This window comes from Balaenoptera physalus (assembly GCF_965194825.1).
Source record: "Balaenoptera physalus genome assembly, chromosome: 17".
In the NCBI taxonomy this organism is placed as follows: Eukaryota; Metazoa; Chordata; class Mammalia; order Artiodactyla; family Balaenopteridae; genus Balaenoptera; species Balaenoptera physalus.
Window position 1 is genome coordinate 58,881,713 of NC_138895.1, and position 23,947 is coordinate 58,905,659.

Consider the following 23,947-nt stretch of genomic DNA (forward strand, 5'->3'; position numbering starts at 1 on the left):
GGGAAAAGCTTCTCCTGGCTATCTGCTGTCTCTTCAGTGTGGGTCTTAAAATAAATATTCATGCTGTGTATGCACATGTGTGTCCTTACATACTTAAATGATAGAGCCCAATATGCAACGAGGAACCATGCCTGGAGGTGAAGTAGCCCTGCACCCAGCTGAGCCCAGCATAGATCCAAAGATTTGCAGTAGACCTGGAGAACCATCAGGGTGAGATTAAATGTCTACTTTTCTAAACTACTGTGTTTTTGGGTCGTTTGTGATGGAGACATAGAACACTTAAATCTAGCCTCTGGCAAATTTAATGGCTGATAAGGGCCTGCCTCCTGGTTCATTAGAAGGTTGTATTTTTGCTGTGTCCTCACATGGTGGAAGGGGGCAAGGGAGTTATCTGTGGTCTCTTTTATAAGGGCACTAACCCTATTCATGAGGACTTCAGCCTCATGACCTAATCACCTGCCAAAGGCCCCACCTACAAATACAGTCACACTGGGGATTAGATTTCAATAACTAAATTTGGGGGGACAGAAACATTTAGCCTATAGAAACACATAATATGCATCTGTATTTGAATTGCTCTTTAAGCCCTTAATAACAAGGGCTACGTTTTAATGATTTTTCCCCCTAATTTGCTAAGCACAATGTTTAATTGTATTAAATGCCCTTTTCTCTTTTCTTATAGAAAACATTTTATAAATGAATGTGTTACAATGATAATGTTTTTTGATGAAATTTCAAGGGCTAACCACAATAATAGGAAATGCAGGGGTGGTTACTTTCTGGAGAGGGATCACACTGAGTAACGGTGAGACATCAAATGGATTCTCGGTGATACCAATAGCCAAACTAGGATAGCTCAACAAGGAGAATCACTGAGACTCACAGAGTTTAAAGAATAGACAATAAGTTCTTCTCTGACCTCGGATTGGATACCAACGGTCTGCCAAATGACAGGATATACTACAGAAACATGAAAAACAGAAATGCCAGAAGAGAGTACAAAGGGCTCCCTTCATGTAGCAGCTACTAAAGGGTAAACATCTAAGTGAAGATTTTGGCAGTCTTGTGGTGATGGTAAAAAAAAAGAAAAATTAAATTTCAGAAACTGTCTTGAATTTCAGGGACACTCAATGAGGAGAGGTTCTGACTGATACTCTAGACTTTCAATTGAAAATTCTAAAGTACTATGCCATAGAAATAATAGAAAAAAGAAAATAAACCATACTTGACTGGATCAAGGTGACCTTCCTATCCTGTATTTACCAATCTGAAGAAAATTAAATCATCTCAGAATTAAGGTAACATTATCTAGGGCTTCTGAAGCTTTTTTTTTTTTTTTTTTAATATCTAGTACACAAGCAACATTCAGTAAAATAACCACCAGGTGTGCCAGAAATAGGACCATGTGGATCGAAACAAAAAGACCATAGAAAAGGACTATATAAACTGAGCCATGAGCCAATAAGTAATTATGGTTTTATTTTCAACTAACAGACTTTAAAATAACTGTGGTTTTAATGTTCAATTAAATAAATAAAACCATAGAGAATTTGTTGTACAAAATAAATTTATAAAAAGCCGATAAGAAAATCTAATTTTGAAAAATGCAATAGCTAAAAGTAAAAAAAATCAATCAGTAGAAATATATTCAAGTTAAAGAAGATAGACAAGAAAAAATATGACAAATATATAAAATATGTTTATTAGGTAGAGGGAGTATAGTGAATAGCTTTAACAGTCATGTTAGTAAAGTCTCAGACAGGACATACTATAGAATAGGCCTGAAGCAATAGTTTAGGAAATACAGGCCAAGACTTTTTCAAAACTGACAAAAACATCAAATCATATATTAAATAAGCTATGAAAATATTAAGAAATATAAGGAAAATCACATTTAAAAACATAATAGTAAACTGCTGGAACCAACAGAAAAAATGATGAGATTAGCTTAAATTGCCAAAGAAAAAAGGAAAGATAAAGGTACATCTCCAAATATGTTAAAAGAGAAACAATGATACTGAGACATGACTTTTCAAAATAAAAAAATGGAAGCCTGAAGACAGTAAAATTATATCTTTAAATTGCTTAAAGGAAGTGAAGTGACTGCCAACATAAAATTTAAAAATTGAAAAAGAAATATGAAATTGAAATATTTTAAGAAAACAATGAGGGAAATATTATATTCATATATTCACAGAGGAACTACACTGAAAGAAATACTAAAGTTATGTCATCAGATAGAACAAAGATCATTCTAGATGCAATACAGAATAACAATCACTGTGAAGATAAATATCCAGAGAAATCTATTATCTTTTATACTGATTTTATAAAGTAAAATTATCATGCATGATTTTAAAATAACTAGGATTAAAATACATGATAACGATGACAGAAAAAGTAGGAGAGTGTAACTGTAGCTGAAGTTTGTAAGATCTTGGCATTGTTAGGGAAGTTGTAAAAGCAATTATTTGAATTAGGGGACTTCCCTGGTGGTCCAGTGGTTAAGACTTCCCCTTCCAACACAGGGGTGCAGGTTTGATCCCTGGTTGGGGAGCTAAGATCCCACATGCCTCGCGGCCAAAAAACGAAAACATAAAAAACAGAAGCAATATTGTGGTAAATTCAATAAAGACTTTGAGGATGGTCCACATCAAAAAATATCTTTAAAAAATTTAAAAATAAAAATAAATAAATAATAAATTAATTAGGATCTAATTTGTCATAGATACATGCTATAATTACTTGGAAAACTTCTAAAAGGATAATAAAATAATATATAATTAATAAATTAATATAGAAAAAAAGGCTTAAAATACTTGATCCATCCAAAAGAAGAAAGAAAGAAAATAATAAGAAAAATTAATTGGGAAAAATAGAAACAAATGCTAAGATAGTAGATTCAAATTGAAATATAGAGAAATTCCATTAAAGATAAATGAATTGAATTCTCCAAGTAATAAGCTATTATGTTGGAAAATTTAAATAAATATAGAAATACACTCCTAGTAGAGTGATATTTGACATCCTCTCTCAGTAGCTGATAGAAAAGGAACAACAACAAACAGAACAGATGTTAAAGATTTGAACCATATGATTCTTCAATCAAACTGATGTATGCAGAGCTCTGTACCCAGTAAATGCAGAATATACATCTTCTTTTCAAGTACACATGAACCATTGTACAAAATTAACCACTTGCTGGTTCTTACAGCAAACATTTTATTAGTTTTATTTGTATTTTATCTAATTCAAATTTGACTTTTTTTTTTTTACAAAAATCAGCAAGGTTTTTATTTCCAATTCTTTGCATAATTATTGACTTTTATAAACCTAAATCTATCCAGTTTTTCTGGAGTATTTGTCACTTACGTAATTAGCCCAATCAAAATATTTAGCAGTTCATTTCACCCAGTGTAATTTTTCTCTTAATAATCCTCAATTTCTTGATGAATACATAATTCAGTTTACCTAACTAAGTTTTCATGGCTTTGTACAGAGATATGGTATGTGCCTCAGTACGGATGGATTGGCATGCTCTACAGGTGGATTGTTTCTAGTCTCCCAAATCAGACACTGTCTTAGGCAAATACCAGATCCATATTACAAGTGAACTAAATCACAGTGGTTTAAAGGTGTCTTTTGTTTTAATTTGGTTGTATAAACAACCATCTATTCATTTTTCAGTGACAACAAAATTGATTCTCAATTTTCCTTGTTTCATCATGCCCCAACCAATAAAAGAGTGGCATCTGAACCTAACTGAAACAGTGAATTGTACATTCTGGTTATAATTTAGGCAATATTTGCTAATAAAAGAATCTGGCCATAACTAGTCATAAGGATGTAAAACGAAGTGATGAGGGGAATAACTTGCTACCATAAATATACACTTTATTATTGGAATCACATTTCTTTTTATCCTGCCAGAGAAACTGATAATTTAATTATGATAATTATATCAATATAACTAATATTTTGGAGTGACATGGAAACAATTGGTGGCCTGATTTTCCAGACTTTCAAGATTTGGGGAGTCTTTGGTATATTGCCAATGTTTATTTCCATTACTACCTGTAGGGAAAGAAGGCTTTTCATTATATTTCTTTCTCTGTGAAATATAAACATGCATGGGTTGCCTCTTTCAACTCCACAACTGAAATTTTAATTCCACACCTAGTTTTTGCTTATTATCTGGAAATGAAGTCAGTCTCTTGATAGAGGAAGAGGATCTATCCCGGATACCATAATAAGTTCTCTACCATTATGGGTGCCCAGATTTTACAGAGCAAAGCCCAATCTGAGTCTGACGTATGAGCTTGAACTTTTCTCAGAATCTGGACTAACAATTGTAATTGTTTATTAAAGTCTTTGGCTATATGTGACTTCCACAACTGGAGGATTGTGAAGAAGGAAGTACAAGATCTAAGGCCTCTCACCATTCATTTTTGGTTATGCTATATTTTTTCATTTGAGAATCAAGAAAGTACATTTATGTTTATTGATATTTCTACATATCTGGTCCAGGCATTTGATCTCTCAGGAAAATTAAGAACTCTTAAATGACGTTTTTTTACCTGATACAAAATAATCCATTAGGAACAAGTTTTCAGCTTCTCGTTGTCTACTACTCCACTAGTATTAAATTTTTTGTTTATCTCATTCCATATTATTCTATTTATACACATTAATTTATTGCAATGATACTGTAGACATAATTCTATACCTCAGATTTGTCAGTGATGTCATGTTTTAAGCATCTACCTATGGAATTTTTTGAGTACTGTACATGCTATGTTGTTGCTCTGTGCTATTTATATGACTTGGTGAATAACAGTTGGCCATGACTTTCCAGGTCTTGAGACTAGCCAGACAGAATTCAGAGACCTGAAAATAACTCTTCCACTTGATTATTTTACTGATATTAGTGGGAAAGTAGCAATACAAACCTTTTTAAAGGACCAGTGTTTAACTAAGTTTACTGTAAAAATTAAAAATTAGAATAGAGTACATGAAATATTAATACCACATTGTACTACAATTTCAGTTCTACCTTTTAAATCATTGTTTTATTACTGAAAGGTATTCATGTTAGGTCTTTGGAAATATGAGTTTTTAAATCTAATTTATTATTTATATAATGATCAATTATAGGAAAATAGTGAATGAGATACAATTAATTGCTTAAATCATGCTACAGAAATTTACAGAGAATCACATGGAAGAGAAAACAGCATTTTCAAATGAAGGGCAAAATTATGAAAATAAATGTTGTAACTTCTAATAAAATTTTCATTTATCTCTAAAGCATCAATTATCTAATTATCATTATCTTAAAGTTTCCCAAAAGCAAATGCAGTAAGGGAAACCATTTTTCAGTTCATTAAAGTTGGTTACCTGTGGGCAAATAGCCATATCTCAAACACTGTAGTGTTTTATGTATCTGTAGTGTGGAGATCTGTCTTCTACAGACTCTCTATCAAAATGGTTTCCCTGCAAAATTGTCCAAAACTGTCATCACAATGAAATACTTTCCATATTAATTTGATTTTTTTTTAATTTCCAGGAGAAATATAATGATATATTTTAAGCATGAAAAAGTACATTTTTCATCGTAGCCAATTTATTTTTTTCTACTTCAAAAAGCTATAAAATGTCGCCTGGTGTGATTCTGTCCTGCGAGGCTATTGTCTGGAACAGTAGTTTACCTCCATCTGCCTTCTCTCCCACCTAAGTGTGTGCCACCACCCCATGGAAGATTCCATGGAAAGGGACATGAGCCCCTTGAGGCCACCGAACTATCTTTTCAGTTGTGAACTAAGGCTGACAAAGATTATCTCTTTAAGGTGGATAATGATGAAAATGAGCACCAGTTATCTTTAAGAACAGTGAGTTTAGGGACTGGTACAAAGGATGAACTGCACATTGTTGAAGTCGAGGCAATGAATTATGAAGGCAGTCCAATTAAAGTAACACTAGAAACTTTGAAAATGTCTGTATAGCCAATAGTTTCTCCTGGGGGCTTTGAAATAACAACAGTTGTGGTCTTACAGTTGAAGTGTGGCTCAGGGTCTGTGCCTATTAGTGGATAGCACTTAGTAGCTGTGGAGGTAGATGCAGAGTCAGAGGATGAAGAGGAGGAGAATGTGAAACTCCTAAGTTTATCTGAAAAGTGTCCTGTACTTAGAAATGGAAGCAAGTTTCCACAGAAAAAAGTAAAACTCACTGTGGATGAAGATGAAGACGATGATTTTGATGATAAAGAAGCTGAAGAAAAAGCTCTGGTAAAGAAATCTCTATGAGATACTACAACCAAAAATGCACAAAAATCAAACCAGAATGGAAAAGACTCAAAACCATCAACACCAAGACCAAAATGTCAAGAATTCTTAAAAAAGTGTGTGGGGGGGAACTCCTAAAATACCAAAAGAACTTAGTTCTGTAGAAGACATTGAAGCAGAAATGCAAACAAGTATATTAAGTGCATTGAACGATCCTGGGCACTACTGGTAAATCAAGCCCAGAGAGAAAGAGAAGAGATAAATATAGCCCATACTGAGTATCATCAACAATTCAGACTGAAGTCTTCTATTTTAATCTCAATCCCCTTTCCTGATTTGCCACTCACCCACACCCCTTCCAGTCTGGAAGCAATCTCACTCTTGATCTCCTAAAGCACATTATTTTGACTGCTATGATTCAGTGAACCTTATACTTTGCTTTCTATTACTTGTGCATTTGCCTCACCTCTTTGACCATGTCTTAATCACCTATGCATCTCCCTAGCTGCTTAATAAATATTTGAATACAACATAATAAAAATAAAAACTATAAAATGTTAAGAATATAATGATAAATCACAGTAACTGAGAATTAGGGGCCATTCCCTTACTGAACTGCTTTTTTGGATAATTCAACAGAGTTTTTACTACTTTGCAGTGTAACAATCTGAGAGCTTTTTGAAATACTGTATAGTTTAAATGACAGAGTCCCTTTCTCTCATTTACATAAGTAGTACAGGCTTGTTAACTGAGTTCAACATTTTCCTTGAAACAATACTTACAAAGCAACAGAGGCATTAGTAGATTTTATATAAAGATTTAAATTACAGTTATTTAGTGTTTTTTTTCACAGATGTAAAATAAAATCAAATAAACCATTTGTGTAGTTAATTAAAGCTTTCTTTTAATATATCAAAGAAAGCAGTATTTGGGGAGATCAAAGGAAATTTTATAAAAATTTTCAAAGGCTAGCTTGCTTAAAGCTGCTTTCTTCTCTTAAATTGCCCATGCCTTCAAAAAGGTATATCATATGGAGGTTTCTGAAGGAGTAAGCAGAAGTTCACATACCATACATTTACTTGGATATCAAGCAATCTAGAAGTTCAGAACCCAAGTCGAAGGTTAAATAATGTAACTATAATGCTCCTAATTGCATATTTCTTTTACTCTTTTTGGTCTTGTTTTTCTTTACCTCTGTTTATCCTCCCTTGATCAAGTTACCTATCTATCATGTATCTATCTATCTACCTATCTATCTATCTATCCTTTAATTTTGCTTATACTTCTTGTAACTTCAAATCTGTATGTAATGAGGCAAAAACAAAAAAAACTCACAAAAAATCTTTTAGGATTAAGGATTTAATGAGAATTTATATGGACTTTTCAAAATCTATTCCATTAATGTGTTTTTACAATATAACAACACAATACCACAATTCATTGAGATTCATCAAAATTAAAAACATATGTTTTGCCTCATTATACTCTTCTGAATACATTGTACTCAAGATGTTAAGACCAACTTTTGCTTTTGTTAGGAATGATGATCTCATGCAAATGAGCATTTGATTTGTAAATATCACAGAAAAATAGATGTAGCAAAATTTCCAATTGCAAACAATTTTATAAGGGAATGATGATTATAGTTTAGTTTTTCAATTAAAGAATACTTTAATATAAATGATGCTACCTTTCTAACATTTAAATTAAGAAATTAACATAAACTAATATACTAATTGATATCAAATCAGTCATTCAGACTTTTTAGGTAATCTGTACGATTTGTTTTACTTGAACTACTATTAATAAATAAGTGAATAAGAATAAAATCCTAAAAACATGTTCTTTAAATGAGTTAATGTTAAAATGAAATGTTAAAAACTGCATATAGTTGACAAATTTGATTTAATTAGATAATAAAAATATCTGAATTATACCTTTTACACAATATAATCACAAAATACAATATGGAATCGGAAATTTTTTCCAAAAAACTTGCAAATACAATAAAATATATTACATATATTCCTTTTACTTGAACAGGGCCATTAAGAAGCAGTGATGACACGATTAGAATTTTTTCAATATCTAACGTGTGCCACCATATTCATCTCTTGTGATAATTTCTGTAATGTCGGCTTTCTTTTTTCTTTTTTCTCTTTTTTCTTTCTTTTCTCTTTTAAAATTTAGTTATTTATTTTTTAAATTTTTGGCTGCGTTGGGTCTTTGTTGCTGCACATGGGCTTTTTTCTGGTTGTGGCGAGTGGGGGCTACTCTTTGTTGTGGTGCGCAGGCTTATTGCGGTGGCTTCTCTTGTTGCAGAGCATGGGCTCTAGGCACGCAGGCTTCAGTAGTCGTGGCACGCGGGCTCAGCAGTCATGGCACGCGGGCTCTAGAGCACAGGCTCAGTAGTTGTGGCACACGGGCTTAGCTGCTCCATGGCATGTGGGATCTTCCCAGACCAGGGCTTGAACCCGTGTCCCCTGAATTGGCAGGTGGATTCTTAACCACTGTGCCACCAGGGAAGCCCTCTTTTTTCTTCCCTCCTTCCCTTTTCTCTCCCTCCCTCCCTTCCTTTGTCCTTTCCTTTCTTCCTTCTCCCCTCTCCTTTTCCTCCTCCTTTTCTTCTTTCTTCTTCTTCCTTCTTCTTTCTTTTTTTCTTTTCTTCCTCTCTCTTCCCCCATTCTCATTTTTTTTGAAATTATTATATATCAAGAACTCTTCTATCTATTGTTGCTAAAAGCTGTGCACAAAGACTAATCTTAAACTTATATTAACATTAATGCAGTATTATTTCAGAAACTGAGCAGTGTTGTGGTGAACATAAAATAAATCGATATCATAAACAGTTACTGGAAGAGAAAGAGCTCGATTAGCTTGCTTTGAATAAGATATTTGAGATTATGCCTGAATGCTGAGAGAAATGCAACAATGAAATGATCCTAGGGTTAGTGCTCTAGGCTCAGGGAAGACATATCCAGCACTAAATCCCTAGGACTGAAAAATCTGTCAGAACTGAAGGATCAAAATGAGTAGTCAGTGGGAAAGGGCATGAGTACTGGAAAATGAATTCAAAGAGGTAGTCTAGTGCTAAGCAGATGATGAAATCACTAACTAATTTTGTTCCTCAAATAGCTTACTTTTGCCTCTTATTTTCCCTTTCTTTTTTCCTTTTCTAATTGAGAGAGTCCCATAATTTTTTTCCCACTATTTCTACTAAGATTTTTGTTGGTGTTATTATATTCTTAACAACCAAGATACATTTCTTGTTTCCACTCCTTTTATAGTACCTCATTATTGTTTCATGGATATAATACCCACAAGAATAGCCTGTTTTCCTTCAGGCTTACAGTATCTATTCAAAACACTGTTTTCAAATTAATAAGATCATATTTTTTCTTTTTCAGCCCAACAGTGGCATCATTAATAAATTTTAAATTCAGTGAGATTCGTTTTTAATCTTTAATTCCATCTTCATTCCATGCAGTGGATTTAAAAGACACATATAAGAAAATGTACTTTGTGTTGTATAGTTTTATGGGTTTTGAGAGATTCATAGAATTGTGTATCTCCAAACACAATTCCATATAGAATAGTTCCATCTCTCCAAAATCTCATTCATGATGTATTTTTGTAGGCAACTCCTCCTCCAGCTATCCCTTTTTTTAACCTTATATTTTTTTTCTTATTTCAGAATGTCATATAAAGGTGATCACACAATAGGTAGCCTTGTGTGTCTGGCTTCTTACAACTAGAAAGTTCCTTAAAGGATCATCTATGTTTGTATGTGAATCAATAACTTTTAAAAAATTGCTGAGTAGTATCCCATTGTATGACTCTACCACAGATACTTAAACTTTTGGGTAGTTAAAGGATATTTGACTTGTTTCCAGTTTTTGAGAATTATGAATATAGCTAGTATAAACATTCACATATTTGAATGAATTAAGGTATCTGAATGAATATATGGTTTTATTTCTCTTTAATAAATAATGTAAATAGGTATAAGTTTAACTTTATAAAATATTGCCAAAAATTTTTCCAAAGGGGTTCTGCCTTTACGAATTCCCATCAGAAATGGATGTTAGTTTCAGCTGAGTTTTCACTATATTCTTGTCAGCTCTTGGTAAAGATAGATGATAGATGATAGATAGATAGGTAGATATATAAATATATAGGTAGATAAATAATTATGTTTACATATTTATGACACATATGTATTATTTCAGCTATTCTCAATGTGATTATAATTTGCATTTCAGTAAGGACTAATGATCCAAGCAACATGTCATGTGCATACTGGCCATCATTTGCTTATCATCTAAAGTTACTATATAGAACTGTCAATTTTGTGCAAGTGTTTCTATTGAGATAAGTGGTATTTTTAGATTATTCATATATAATATAATTATTTACATGCTTGGATTAAAATCTTGTAGAATTGTTTTGTTTCCTACAAATTCCAATTATTCTTTGGTTCTATCCTCTTGTTCTATTTCCTCTTGTGTTCATTGCTTATATTCTATCTCCCCTACTGATTTTTTATTTACACTTCTATTTTTATTCACATAGTTGTTGCTGCAGGATATATAATATGCATCACTATTTAGTCAGAACTTATCTTCAAATATTAGCATGCTGCGTCATTTGTAATATAAGAACTTTATACCAATATTTTACCAATTCTCTCCCAATGTTTGCGTTATTGTTGCCATACCTTTTACTTTCATGTGTACTATAAACACCAAATATGTTGACATATATATACACCAGTATTATTTGGATTAGAAAATAAGTTATATTTATAGGACTGAAAAGTAAGAAAAAATAATTTTATTTAAGTTAATTTATTCCATTTTCAGTGTTCTTAATTTCTTCTGGTAGATCAAAACTTACGCCTGGCATCACATTCCTTCTTCCTTAAGAAATTCCTTTAATATTTCTCATAGAGTGAGTGTGTTGGCAATGAATACTTTCAGTTTCTGTTTGTTGGATAAAATTCCTAACTCTTGCTTCTTTTTGAAGAATTTTTCACTGGATATATAATTCTGAGTTCACAGGTTATTTTCTTTCACCACTTTATAAATGTTACTCCATTTTCTTACAGTTTCTGATGCTATTTAAAAAAAAAAAAATCCAACCTAATAGTCTTTGTCATTTAATTGCTGTATTTACAACGTTCATATTAAAGTCATTTTTGATATAGTTAGTTTAATATCTAGCATATTTGTAACTGCTTTCAATTCACTACCTTTGTTCTTTGTTTCCTTTTTTGGGTTCTACTCTTTTTCTTCCTTATCTTGTTTTAACTGAGCAATCTATCAGATTCCATTTTCTCTCATCTCTTAGCATATCAAGTATATTTAAAGATTTTTTTAGTGGTTGCCCTAGAGGTTGCAATATACATTTATAAACTAATCTAAATCTACTTTCAAATGACATTATACTGCTTCATGAGTTGTGAAGGCACCTTACAGCAGGACATTCTCATTTCCTTCCTTCTGTCCTTATAATATTGTTGTCATTCATTTCATTATCCATAATCTACCATCCAATATATTATTACTATTATTTTGAACAAAGTTTTCTGTGTTAGACCAGTTTAGAATAAGAAAAATGAAAGATTTCATTTTACTCTCATTTATTCCTCTTTAAATACTCTTCCTTTTTTGTGTATATCTGAGCTTCTGATCTTATCATTGTCCCTCGCTCTGAAGAACTTCTTTTAACATTTTTTGCAAGGCAGGAATACTCTCAAGAAATCCTCTCAATTTTAGTTTTTCTAACAGTTTTTATTTCTCTTTTACATTTGAAGAATAATTTTGCTGGATAAGAATTCTAAGTCGTTGTTTTTTGTCTTCTTTCACCACTTTAAACATTTCAGTCCACTCTCTTCATGCTTGTATGGTATCTGAGAAATCTGATGCAATTCTTATCCTTCTTTCTCTGTAGGTTACATTTTTGGTTTTGGTTTTGTTTTCCTCCTCTGGCTTCTTTTTAAGATTTTTTTCTTGCCTTATATTTTCTGCAGTTTGAATATAATTTGCAGGTATAGATTTTTTAAGAATATATCTTGCTTGGTGTTTCTTGAAATTCCTGGGTCTGTGGTTTGGTATCTGTCATTAATTTTGGAAAAGTATCAGTCATGATTACTTCAAATATTTCCTTTTATTCCTTCTTTTCCTTCTGATAATCCCATTACACATATGTTACACATTTTGCAATTGTAATTGTGACTGAACATTACATATCCATTTTTTATTGTTAACCTAACCATTAGTACCTCTAACATATTAATCATAATATTTTAAAGCCTCATCTAAGATTGATTTTGTAATTACTTTATCTTTGAGAGTGTATTTTTTTTTTTTTTTTGTCTTGATCTTTTGTATGCCTTTTGTATGTTGCTGAAATCTGGACATCTTGTATAAGACAGTGAACACAAACATAAATCACTTTTATGCCTGGAAATGAGCACACATTTCTTTCTGTTAGGCTTTTAGTACAAGCACTTGAGCAAATTAATTTAGGAGTTGAAATTCAAATTTTCTCAAAATAAAGGGGAAACTAAAGCAATTTAATTATCTACATTTAGACACTTTAAAGTGTTTGACCATAGTGATGTATGAAAGAAATGGTAAGTTTATTCTGATGGTAAGTTTATTTTACATATATATGTATATGTACATATTTATATACAAAGTAGAATTTCTATGAGAGAAGTTGTGGCAATAAGAATAATCTTACATAGATGGTTTCAACATAAGTTACCTCAAACCTTATTAGAAGGATATATCCTCAGTGCTTGGGGCAGAATCAACTTTCTCCCCATTCTATTCAAAATGAGGTATAGACATTTTTCTGCTTTTTGATATTTCTTCATGATTTGATTCGCTGAATTTCAGATCAACTGTAAATAGACTCACAGTTAATTTTCTGTGGACTAGGAAAAATCTAAAGTCAGTTATGCAGAGGAAATCCTTTAGAAACTTGCTACTCGAACTATGGTGTAAAGACCAGCAGCCTCAATATAATCTGGGTGTTCATTAGAAATACAGACTATCAAACCTCACCCCAGATCTACTGAATCAGAGTATGCATCTCAACAAATATAGGTGAGTCAGTATATTAAAGTTCAAGAAAAACTGCTTTAAAGGACAAATCAAAACTTGTTCTAATGGTAATCACTTTCAGTGTCTAGTCCCTTCAGGATATTAAGGATTTCATTTGTCCAAGAAATATACATTTGATGGAAACAGGCTGAAAAAAATTCCAGTAGAAGCCCTGTAGCATTCAAATAATACTAAATGATCATGATGATTTCACTATTATCACTTTACTTTTCTACACTCACAATCCAAAAGGGCCTTCATGGGCTCAAAATAATTCTGCTGCATTTAAACTGGTTAGCCTTTCAGAACAGAGAGATCCAGGGCTCTGTATGACTTTATCATTTAAAAATAAACCCAGTTCATGTATCACACAATTATATAGAAAAAGACAACAAAGCTCTTTGTCATTACTGGAAGCCAAATTTGAAAAATGATCTCCCTAGTGCAGATTAAATTGTTGAGACTCTAAAGTTTTGTTTCCTCTTCTTTAGAAAATGCATTCACACATCATTTTGAGTAAAATATAACGGATTCTATAACTAAGTTCCCAACCCAAGGTGAAAGTCATACTTCATATTTATTCTAATTATAAGGTAATACCATGAAGATCTATTCTAATCAAAGTTGTATCTTTTTTAGTCTATAAAATTTGGCAACTAATATCTGGATAAACTGAAAACCTGATTATATACTCTGAAATATCACCTAAAATTCTACAAGTCATAATCTCTACATTCTCAACAACACTAGTTAATAGGTTTTATATCATATTTTGGATCACTGAGAAGACGTATTTCAATCTGAATGGTTTAAGAGCACAAGGTTTGTTGTAGTTAAATAATACAGAAAGGGATGAATAATTACACTTACACTCTATTTATTGACATTTCTAAATTATGTGTCACTACAGGGTAACAGAGTAAACCATTAGAATGGCCATTTTTTATATCATTTTAAATCCTGCTGTCATGGAAAGCCTAGAGGCATTTTTCAGTGTTTACTTGTCAATTTTTAGCTGTATCCAAGGATGGGCAAAATTCATCATATTTTCTATCCCAGAGTAATTCGCTGCTTGTGAACTCTTATGTTATTGTTTCAGTTTGGATAGATTTGCAATTCTTGCATTTTGCTTGAGACTGTAGTTGGACTGAATCCTCAAATGCAAAGTAAAAGGCAGCAAAACCTGCCAAGTTTTCCCTAGCTTTGGTTTGAAATAGGTAAAGTCAGAAAATTTCCAAATCAAATTGGAAAAGTAAAAAATAGCCCAAGGGCAATAAAACCCTTAACTAAAAAAGTAGTTGGAGGCATCATCACAAAATTTGGGCAACACTGAATTATACACTAAGTATACAGAATATCAAGTTCCCTAATACAAGAATTGAGTGTCACTCATTTTATGTTCTTCTATTTTCGTTGCATTGTTCAACAAATCTTTTTGCCTGTCACAAAGATGAGTCGAAATGAACTGTATGTGGTACAGAATACACCTATCTACTTGCTCTCAAATAACCAATATATCCTCTTCATAAACTTTCCCATTCTTAGTTTATTTTTAAAATGATGTATGACTTAGTCAAATATTGTCAGAAGTCTTAACTAGGTGGAAAGCCATATTCCAAAATAGTTATCCAAAAATTTAATTATATACCATCTCTTTTAGATTAACATCAGTATGACACTGTTATAGAACTAATTAAAAATAAACAGAAAAAACAAAACTATGAACAGTCACATAGCTAAGAAAACGTTTCTGATTTATCTCTGTACCAATTTTTGATCTGCTGTCAGGATAGCTCAGACCTGTTTTCATGATAATGAGAGAGAAGCAGGAGAGAGAGCAAAAATATGTAAGGCCTTCTGTGGCTTAACAGGTCCTGGCAACATGGCATTTCCACCTCATTCTTTTGTCTAATGCATATGCAACTCAAAAGGCCAACCCAGAATTTAAGGGGTAGGAAAATAGACTCCAGCTCTCTATGGTAGGAGAATAAAAGTCATAATTTAAAAGGTGAGAATGCTGGAAGGGGTGCAGAATTGGGTCCATTTTTGCAATCAATCTACCAGAGCAATCTGGTAACAAAACTGCAGAGGGAGAATATAAAATCAAACTTCAAATACTATTATACAGTGGATCAAGAACATTTAATACAGGAAGAAATAATATATTGTATTTCAATATCACATATCCTGAATTGGATTCTAGTAAAGTAACCACAGTTTCATAAAGTCATACAAATGTAGGATCCTTATTCAATACTTGAATGGTATTCTAGCATATCTTTCCTCTCCTTTGTCATTTTCCAAATTTATCTTATCATAGAAGTACATGGGAGCAGAAATGGTGAGCCATTTGAGTTGTTTGAAGACTAATCAGAAGTACATATCATTTGCTTGACATTTATTCAGTTATTTACTAACCTGGTAAATTGTTATTTATTTAGTTTAGGGGAGATGAGAGAGGATAGAGTTAGAATACACTCAGAACCACTAGCATCTAGTAGTTTTGTAGAAGAGATTTTAAAAATTAGAAGAATTAAAAATAGAAGGTGTCATATAGAGAACACAGGTGAAAATCATCAGCATCACTTGGTCCAGGCTTGAATTCATTGGTAAGGAGATGTCAGCAAGTTCTTTGATTCACTTACTCTCAATATCCTAAGGAGAGACAGACTTTCACGTGGATGCAACTAGATGCACCATGAAATGGACCTTTATAAGAGGGAGCATGAGTGTGACTTTACAGACAGAGAAAAGTAAGCCTATGTTTGTACACAAAGGCATTTGAGCTCAGACACCAGTTTACAGATATTACTGGGAATGGCCACTGATAAACATATGAAAGCTTGGGGAAGTTCACTTTGGTCCAGACTCCCTGTTGCGTGGAAGAGAACCCCATTTTCCAGCTAGCTGGTTCCCAGGAAACCTGGGAAATTCTCTGAGAGTAAATTATCAACCAATCCTTCTTGTCTTTCTGTAGCAGAAAAAGATTAAGAAATTAAATAGACCATAAATTTTCCTTGATGTTAACTCCTATATAGCACTCCAAAAATAAAAAATATGTTGTATTTTTGTGGGCAATAATATACATATCAGAAGAATATTTTTTTTCAGAACACTCGTCCTTTGTTAGGCTTTGCACATAGGTTATTTGTAATTTTCAAAAGCCAAACCTTCTAGGTGTGTATTATCTCCCCCATTTTAAAAGTAAGGAAATTAAGAGTAGAAAATTTCCATGCACCTTAAAGTCAGCAAATGAAACCCAAGATCCAAACCTACATCTTTATAAACTCCAAATCAAAATGATTGCCACCCTAAGATCTCATGGGTACAGAAGACACCACGCCTAAATTTGTAACACAGAGAGAGATAAAGATATTTCCTGGAAGAAATAAATGTTAATGAGAATGAATTTTAGTAAAGAAAATGATAGTAGTTCCTTTACTGACTAAACTGAAAGGTTGCAAGATAAAGAAATATAAATGAGATTGGCACTTTAAGAAAGAAAAAAAAATCCAACAGAAAGGAAGAGATGACTATAATTAGTTACATCTAAATTCCTTTTCCATATCTTTTGGTCTAGTAAAATAATGATTTTCAAAGCACATGTGATAGTTCAGCCATCCAGATATTTACCACATATTACGCCTCCCAACATCCCACTTCCTAACATATTTGTATTATTAGTATTACCTGCATGAATATGAATGGCATGGATACTGATAACATACCAGTATAGAACCTGGTAGTGAAATGGTCTTATTGAGAGAGAGATTCCAGAATGATTTTTGTGAGGCAATAAAAAGGATTTCAAAATAATCGCACAAAATGATCTGCTATTATTCAAGATGGAGTAACAGAATATCCCTGCCCACTAGAATATCTAAAAATGGACAAAATATAATAAACATCAGTTTTACTGGACATGGAATAGTGAAAAGTAATGATCAATGAGTGAGGGTAAGCAAATTAGTTAAGACCAGTGTTTGTCTCAGCTCATTGCCTGGAAAGAGTTCCCAGACCACATGGAAAAGTGGGGAATCAAGGGAAAAGCTTGGAGGTCTACCTGGGTTGAAGAGCCCAATCTGGGTTATAGAGCCTAAAGCAGTTTGAGTTGTAGGGCACAGTACCGAAGAGGAGAGAGCAGCACAGAGAGAGAGAGCTAAGGGGATCTGCAGAGGGTACTCCTCAATTCTTCACCTATGTACTGATCAGCTAATGCCTGTGATGAAACTACTTGAGGGTGGGAAAACACTACCCAAAATGAGTAAAGGGAACAATACCTGGTGCTTTCCACTAGCTTTGAAATAGTTCCTTTGTTACCAGCCAAAGTAGATTACCTCATAATCCCTAGGGCAAATGAGTAGAGTTCCCAGAAGGGTACTCCCCTCAGTAGTGGGTCAAAATTAGCTCTAAATTATAAAGGCTACTCTGTTCCCACCTAAAAACCTTAAAAGCAAGCCTGAAGAAGATGAAACATAACCATATCTCACAGCAAAAATCAAGAACATGGATAAGAACATAAAATCATCCAGCACTCAGCAAGGTAAAATACACAACGTTGGGATCATATGTTTTTTAAAAAAATTATCAAGAATACAAAAAAGGAAAATACAACCTATAATAAGGAGAAAATCCAAACCATTCAAATCAGGCCAGAAATAATAGAGATGACATAACAATAAATAATAGCTTTTATTTTGTTTTGTTTTTCCAAATACCTGACCAACCAGCCAAACTATTAACCATTGTCAAGGATTCAGTATGTATTTACCTGCATTAGTTTCCCAATCGCTGCTTTAAAAGATTAGCTCAAATTTAGTGGCTTAAAGCAACACAGATTTATTTTCTTGATGTTCTGGATGTCAGACATCTGCAATGAGTCTTAAGGGGCTAAAGTTAAGGTATCAATAGAGCTGTTTTTCTTCTGGAGGTTCTAGGAGAGAATTCTTTTTTTTTTTTTTTTTTTTTTTTAAGTTTTCCAGTTTCTAGAGGCTGCCTGTGGCCCATCCTCCATCTTCACATTCACCTCTGTAGCATCGTCTCTACTCTGACCTCCTGCCTCCCTCTTATAAAAAACTTTGTGATTACATTGGGCTGTCTCAGAAAATCCAGGATAAATTCCCCATCTTGAGATCCTTACCTTAACCACATCTGCAAAGTCCCCTTTGCCATATAAGGTAACATATTTACAGGTTCCTAAGACTGGGATGTGGACATCTTGGGGGGCATTATTCTGTCAACCCCAGTATCTCTCCTTCTAGGCAAAGTGATCGTTCAGATGTAGTTGACAAAATTCTTCCCACTAGGAGGATTTCATGGTACTATTTTTTCCTTCAGTGCCACTGCAGAGAACAGCCGAACTGCTACAGCAGTCCACTCCCAACTGGTGCCAGCATAGTGTACAAAAGAGGCTCTATTTCTTTCCCTCCTCTGTTCACCAGTCTTAGAGAACTCCTTATTAGGCAATATGCATGTACAGAAGGTAAGGTAGTAATGTGGCAAGAGGCTGTATCACGAGAGTCTGAGCCTGCCCACTCAACTTATTTATTACTTCCCAACATATTCCAGGCCAATTTCACACACACACACACAATTCTTATTTTATCACCTATGTATTTTATCTATCTATCTGTCTATCTATCTATCTATCTATCTATCTATCTTTCATTTGATAGAGGATGTCTATTGCACATAATTAGCATTATGGCTTGATGCATCATGATGGCATCTCAGGTTTTAGGATCACTTGATACCCCATTATTAAGAATTCAGTCTTCAGCAGGGTTTAGTATCATGAGTCTAATGTGTCATAGGGTCTCTGTGGTAGGGTGGCTTGCATTGCTGTATAGACATGCTGTAGAGGTTTCTTTTGCTCTGAGCCCCTCTCATTTTTAGCAGTCTTACTCAGGAAATGGGTCAGAGCAGCATTATGCTAAGTGAAATAAGCTAGTTACAGAATGACAAATACTGCATGATTCCACTTAAATGAGGTATCTAAAGTAGTCAAACTCATAGAAGCAGAGAATACAATCGTGGTTGCCAAGGGCTGGGGGGTGGAGGAGAAGGGGAATTGTTATTCAAAAGATATAAAGTTTTAGTTGTGCTAGATGCATAAGTTCTAGACCTCTGCTGTAAAACATCGTGCCTATAATTAAAAATACAGTATTGTGTACTTCAAAATTTGTTAAAAGTGTAGTTCTCATGTTAAGTGTTCTTACCACAAACGAACAAAAACTCAAAGGGACACAAGAAAACTCTGGGAAGTGTTGCACATGTCTATCCCCTTGATTGTGGTGATAGTATCATGGGACTACACATATGACCAAACTCATCAAATTGAACACATTAAATATGTTCAGTTGTTTGTATGTCAATTATACCTCAATAGAGCTGTTTAAAAAATTAAAATTAAAATTAGCACTCAACCAAGAAGATGAATTTGTTTCTAATTTTCTTGGAAAAATAAAGTACCTTAATTTATTAATTGCTCACTGACCTTTCATTGCATGATACCTTCCTAAAATATTTCCAAGGGTAATTTTAATTATTTGATATTTGTCTTTTCTGCCAGCCTTAGTATCCAACTTTGAATAGGTACTATTCCATAGTGTGCTAGGATGGTGTAGACTGTGGAGAGCTGTCCAGCATGAAAAAAGGCTGTGTTCCATGTTACCTTAAAGCCTTCAGGTATAAGCAAAATGACACTTGAAAGCAAGCATGAGCATGGATTGATCAATCATTTCTCTCTGGCTATTTGACTGAATGCTATTCCAAACCTAGGTCTTATGACTGAGCCAACTGCTGACAGTGTAAATAAGCAGCATTTGCTGGTGGACATAAACAAGGGGAAAGGGAGAAGTTGGCATTATTTGTACCACAGATCACTTATCTGAGTGAATCCTGTCTGTCAGAAAGGGGCCAGAAGTCTTTGTCCTATATAATGGAAATTTAGCCAACTGAAGAGCCATCAGAATAAAAAGATGACACACATTTGAAATTCCTTCTAATGTTTGATGCCTGTTGCTCACTAACCCTTCTTTGTTTTCATTTTGGTTCAGTGTTCAGGGTCTAGGGACCAGCTTTATGTTGGTCTGTTCTCAAGTTCTGATCAGCATAAGGGATGTCTCTGTCTTCATGCCAAAGCTTTTACATTTTTCTATAACTATTGTGCTTTACCTTTCTTCTTTTTAAGGTTTTAGCCCTTGTTTCCTGCCTCTGCTTCCTAAACAGACACTTATTATTTAATTTAACCTGTTCAGAGAGCTGCCTGAGAGGAAGCTACTCAGCTACAAGTCATATGTACTCTTTTAGTTTTATATCTGAAAGCTTTAGGTGAGATTTGTTAAATGTTTCTTCTTAAATCACTATTTCACTTTGCTTAGCAAAAAAGCCTGTATATTTATTGGTCATCTTCCAAGAAATTCTTCCTTCTTGCCCTTGACTCCCTTGCCCTTATTTTCAGATGTTTTCGAAACCTCTAGTTTTTTTCAAATTTTCTCTTTTCTCTCATGAAAATCCCATCTGCTCTGAAAGTCTTCCCTGATATTTATCTCCAAATCTAGATTAGGGGTTCTCATCTATGCTCTTATAATATCTACCTTGATTTTTAGACAATTACCACAAAGTACTTTACCTTCTCTATTTTGCAGTAAAACTGCTGAAAGCAGACAAGGTTTCTATTTCAGTCCTATACTTGCAACATCTAAGAGCTAAGAGGAGAGTAGGTGATGAAATATTTCTAAATGACTTAATTATGGATATCAATTCTATTCAGAAGATATCCAAAGGCACATTTACCATTAGGATCCCTATCCAGTGTTCTATTCTCATGTTTTAAAATATTTTTTGTCCATTTTATAAAACTATGTTTAAGATAGTCCTGCCATTTTTAACCCAAACCAACTCTGTATTGGTTCTTGATAACATATTCTCTAAGCCACACAAGTTTCATCATTTGGAATTGAATGTTAGACCTTTTTCTCTTTCCCCATGCCATCATGTCTGAGTAAATGATTCATTTTGTGGAATTCAGTCTCCTTTCTCTATTCATGTGGTAATACTGTAGATAAGATCTTATGTCTTTATTTCATGTACTATTGCAATAGTGTGCAATCTGGCCATTGCACTGTCAATATCTCTTTCACATGTGCAAATCCTTTTCAGGTAGCACTGTCACTTTCTAAGCCACAGCCACACTCATGACATACATAAGTGTCAAAATCTTCCATATCCTCTCTACAAACTCTTTTCAAGGCATCTAGGTTGTATATGATACACTTCAACCTGGTCTCTGGGTATTTCTCCTCACAATCCCAAAGCAGAAAGAGTTTTGCATAATGGAAATGTTACTAATTTTGGTAAAAAGAATGTACTGTTTGGACTTTTGTTCTCCAACGATATATCTTTGTAAACTTTGGTAAATCCCTAACTTGTCTGTGGCTTGGTTTCTTTCTATAAAAGTAACATAATGTCACTTCTATTCTAGATTTTTGTGTGTGTCTAGAGAACATTTGATAACGCATGTAAAGCACTTGCAAGAGTGCTTACTGCATACTGACTGCTCACTTGGTAGCAGATTTTACTATGTCCACCCATGATCTAAGCAAGCAGAACTATCCCTTAGTCCATATATTATACTATACTTTAGATATTCTGCATAGGAACACAGACCATTACTAAGTCTGTACTGATTTATACAACTATCTAAAAGTAAACATGAATGTTTTCTAAATTCTCCATTGTTCCACTTTAGAGTTAAAGCCTCTCCCCCAAGTTGTCTATACTCTCTAGCTCCGTTTCCTACTCACTTCTTCCCATTCCGTCTTGAACCTGCTCCAATCTGGCTTTGCCTCTAGCACTCATCAAACTACTCTTCTCTAGGTCACCAATGATAAAAATCATTTCACATAAAGTATTTAAAACATGGTCCAGTATGACTCTGTATCCAAGTGCTCTTAGCTTTATAGGGAAAGCAACAGAGTTTCCAAAAAATAAAAAATAACGATGGGCACAGTAAGGTCTCCTGGTCTTGAAGTACTTGGGTGAAATAAGTCAACCAGATTCATAGTACTGCACACTTTGTGTTATCCAAGAATTGCCACATTTTTCATGAAGATTGTCAAAAACCTGAGTTACTTAATAGCTATTCAAAATTTTATACCCTCTTACTTTCATAGCAGACTTTAACAACGATAAAACGGGAACCTTTTTCATCTATCATATGATAGCATAAAGTTTTCTTTTTCACATTGTGCTCTATCAGCCTTGAAGTAAATAGTGTTTACTCAGATTGAAGGAAAATTGAGCAATTTTGTCTGGAATTTGATGATTGTTTATAGCTATGAAGAATGATACAAGCTTAACATTTCAATGTCTCCAAATGACAAAATCATTTGCAGTATTTGTACAAATAAGTAAATCTAGTCTTCTGTAACAATAATAGTCCAAAGCTTTCTGTTTGGGAGAAAAAGTGCTTTCTGGCAAAATCAAATTTCCAATTTTTTTAATACAAGGAGATATTTCATTAAGTTCATTTAATGCAATATAAGTGCCAAATAATTGAATTTCTCCCAACCCTTTTCTCTGAAACATTCTGGGTCTTAATTTATAAAGGTGACTGAATGATGACATTGAGAGGTCAATGCACTGAAAGAAATTTTTAATGTTACTCATAGTTGCCCTAGAAACAAGAGGCACAGCTCCAAGCACAGGGTCACAGGAGGAACACCAGGTTTTGGTCAGGAAGCAGAAACAGGATAAAGCAATAGGTTTAGGCTAGGGCCTTTATTAGGGTTTATGCAGGAAAGGTAAGACAGGGCTGGGTAACTGACTAAGGATTGGCTTGTTTGAATAATTTCAGTAGGCTATATATGGGTGGTCCCTAGTTGCTTAGTGCCTGGCCCTGGGATGATTAAGACAGAGGAATATTGCCTCCTAGGGTGCAGGAACCAGAGGAGGTATGGCTCTCTTTCGGTTAGTTTGCATATCAAAGACACGTTTCCTGAGTCAATGCTATCTCTAAGAATTTACTTATTGGCTCACTCAGGGAGGGGCAGTCTGTACCTAGACTGAAAGCTTGTTTGTTTTTTTTTTTTTCTTTTAGGATGTCAAGACATCATAATGTACAGAAAATTAAAATTTAAAAAAAAAACACATGATGAATATACACACACACACACAACTATTTACAGTTGTTGTATCACAGGCAATTATCTGTTTTTACATGCCTCAACAGACATATTTTGGCAGTGTATAAAACACGGCTTCACGGATTAAGGAATAGACTTATTGGACTTTGAGAAACTGAAGTAGATAAAGAACTACTAAGGGTCCTTTGGAAGAAATAGATTCCACGTCAGGGAATGGAATGGGACACTGTCCTGAGTTGGTTCATCCTTGGGGTGTTGAATGGGTAATCACAGAGATACAGTGCCCTGACTGTAACCATTCTATGTAGCTCCCAGTATCCTAAAGTAACTACAATAAGGCATCTCTGCTGTAATTCAGTGCACTAACTGAAAAGTTCAGTAATTTGTTGGATTAAATTTCCAGGTA

The 23,947-nt window shown here is 33.7% G+C and overlaps 1 pseudogene across 1 annotated transcript; it reads left to right on the plus strand.

Moving 5' to 3' along the window:
• Positions 1–1,330: 1,330 nt before the first annotated feature.
• Positions 1,331–23,485, plus strand: LOC309646668 (nucleophosmin pseudogene; annotated as a pseudogene). The gene has a single exon. The product of its transcript is annotated as a nucleophosmin pseudogene (transcript).
• The last annotated feature ends 462 nt before the right edge of the window (positions 23,486–23,947 follow it).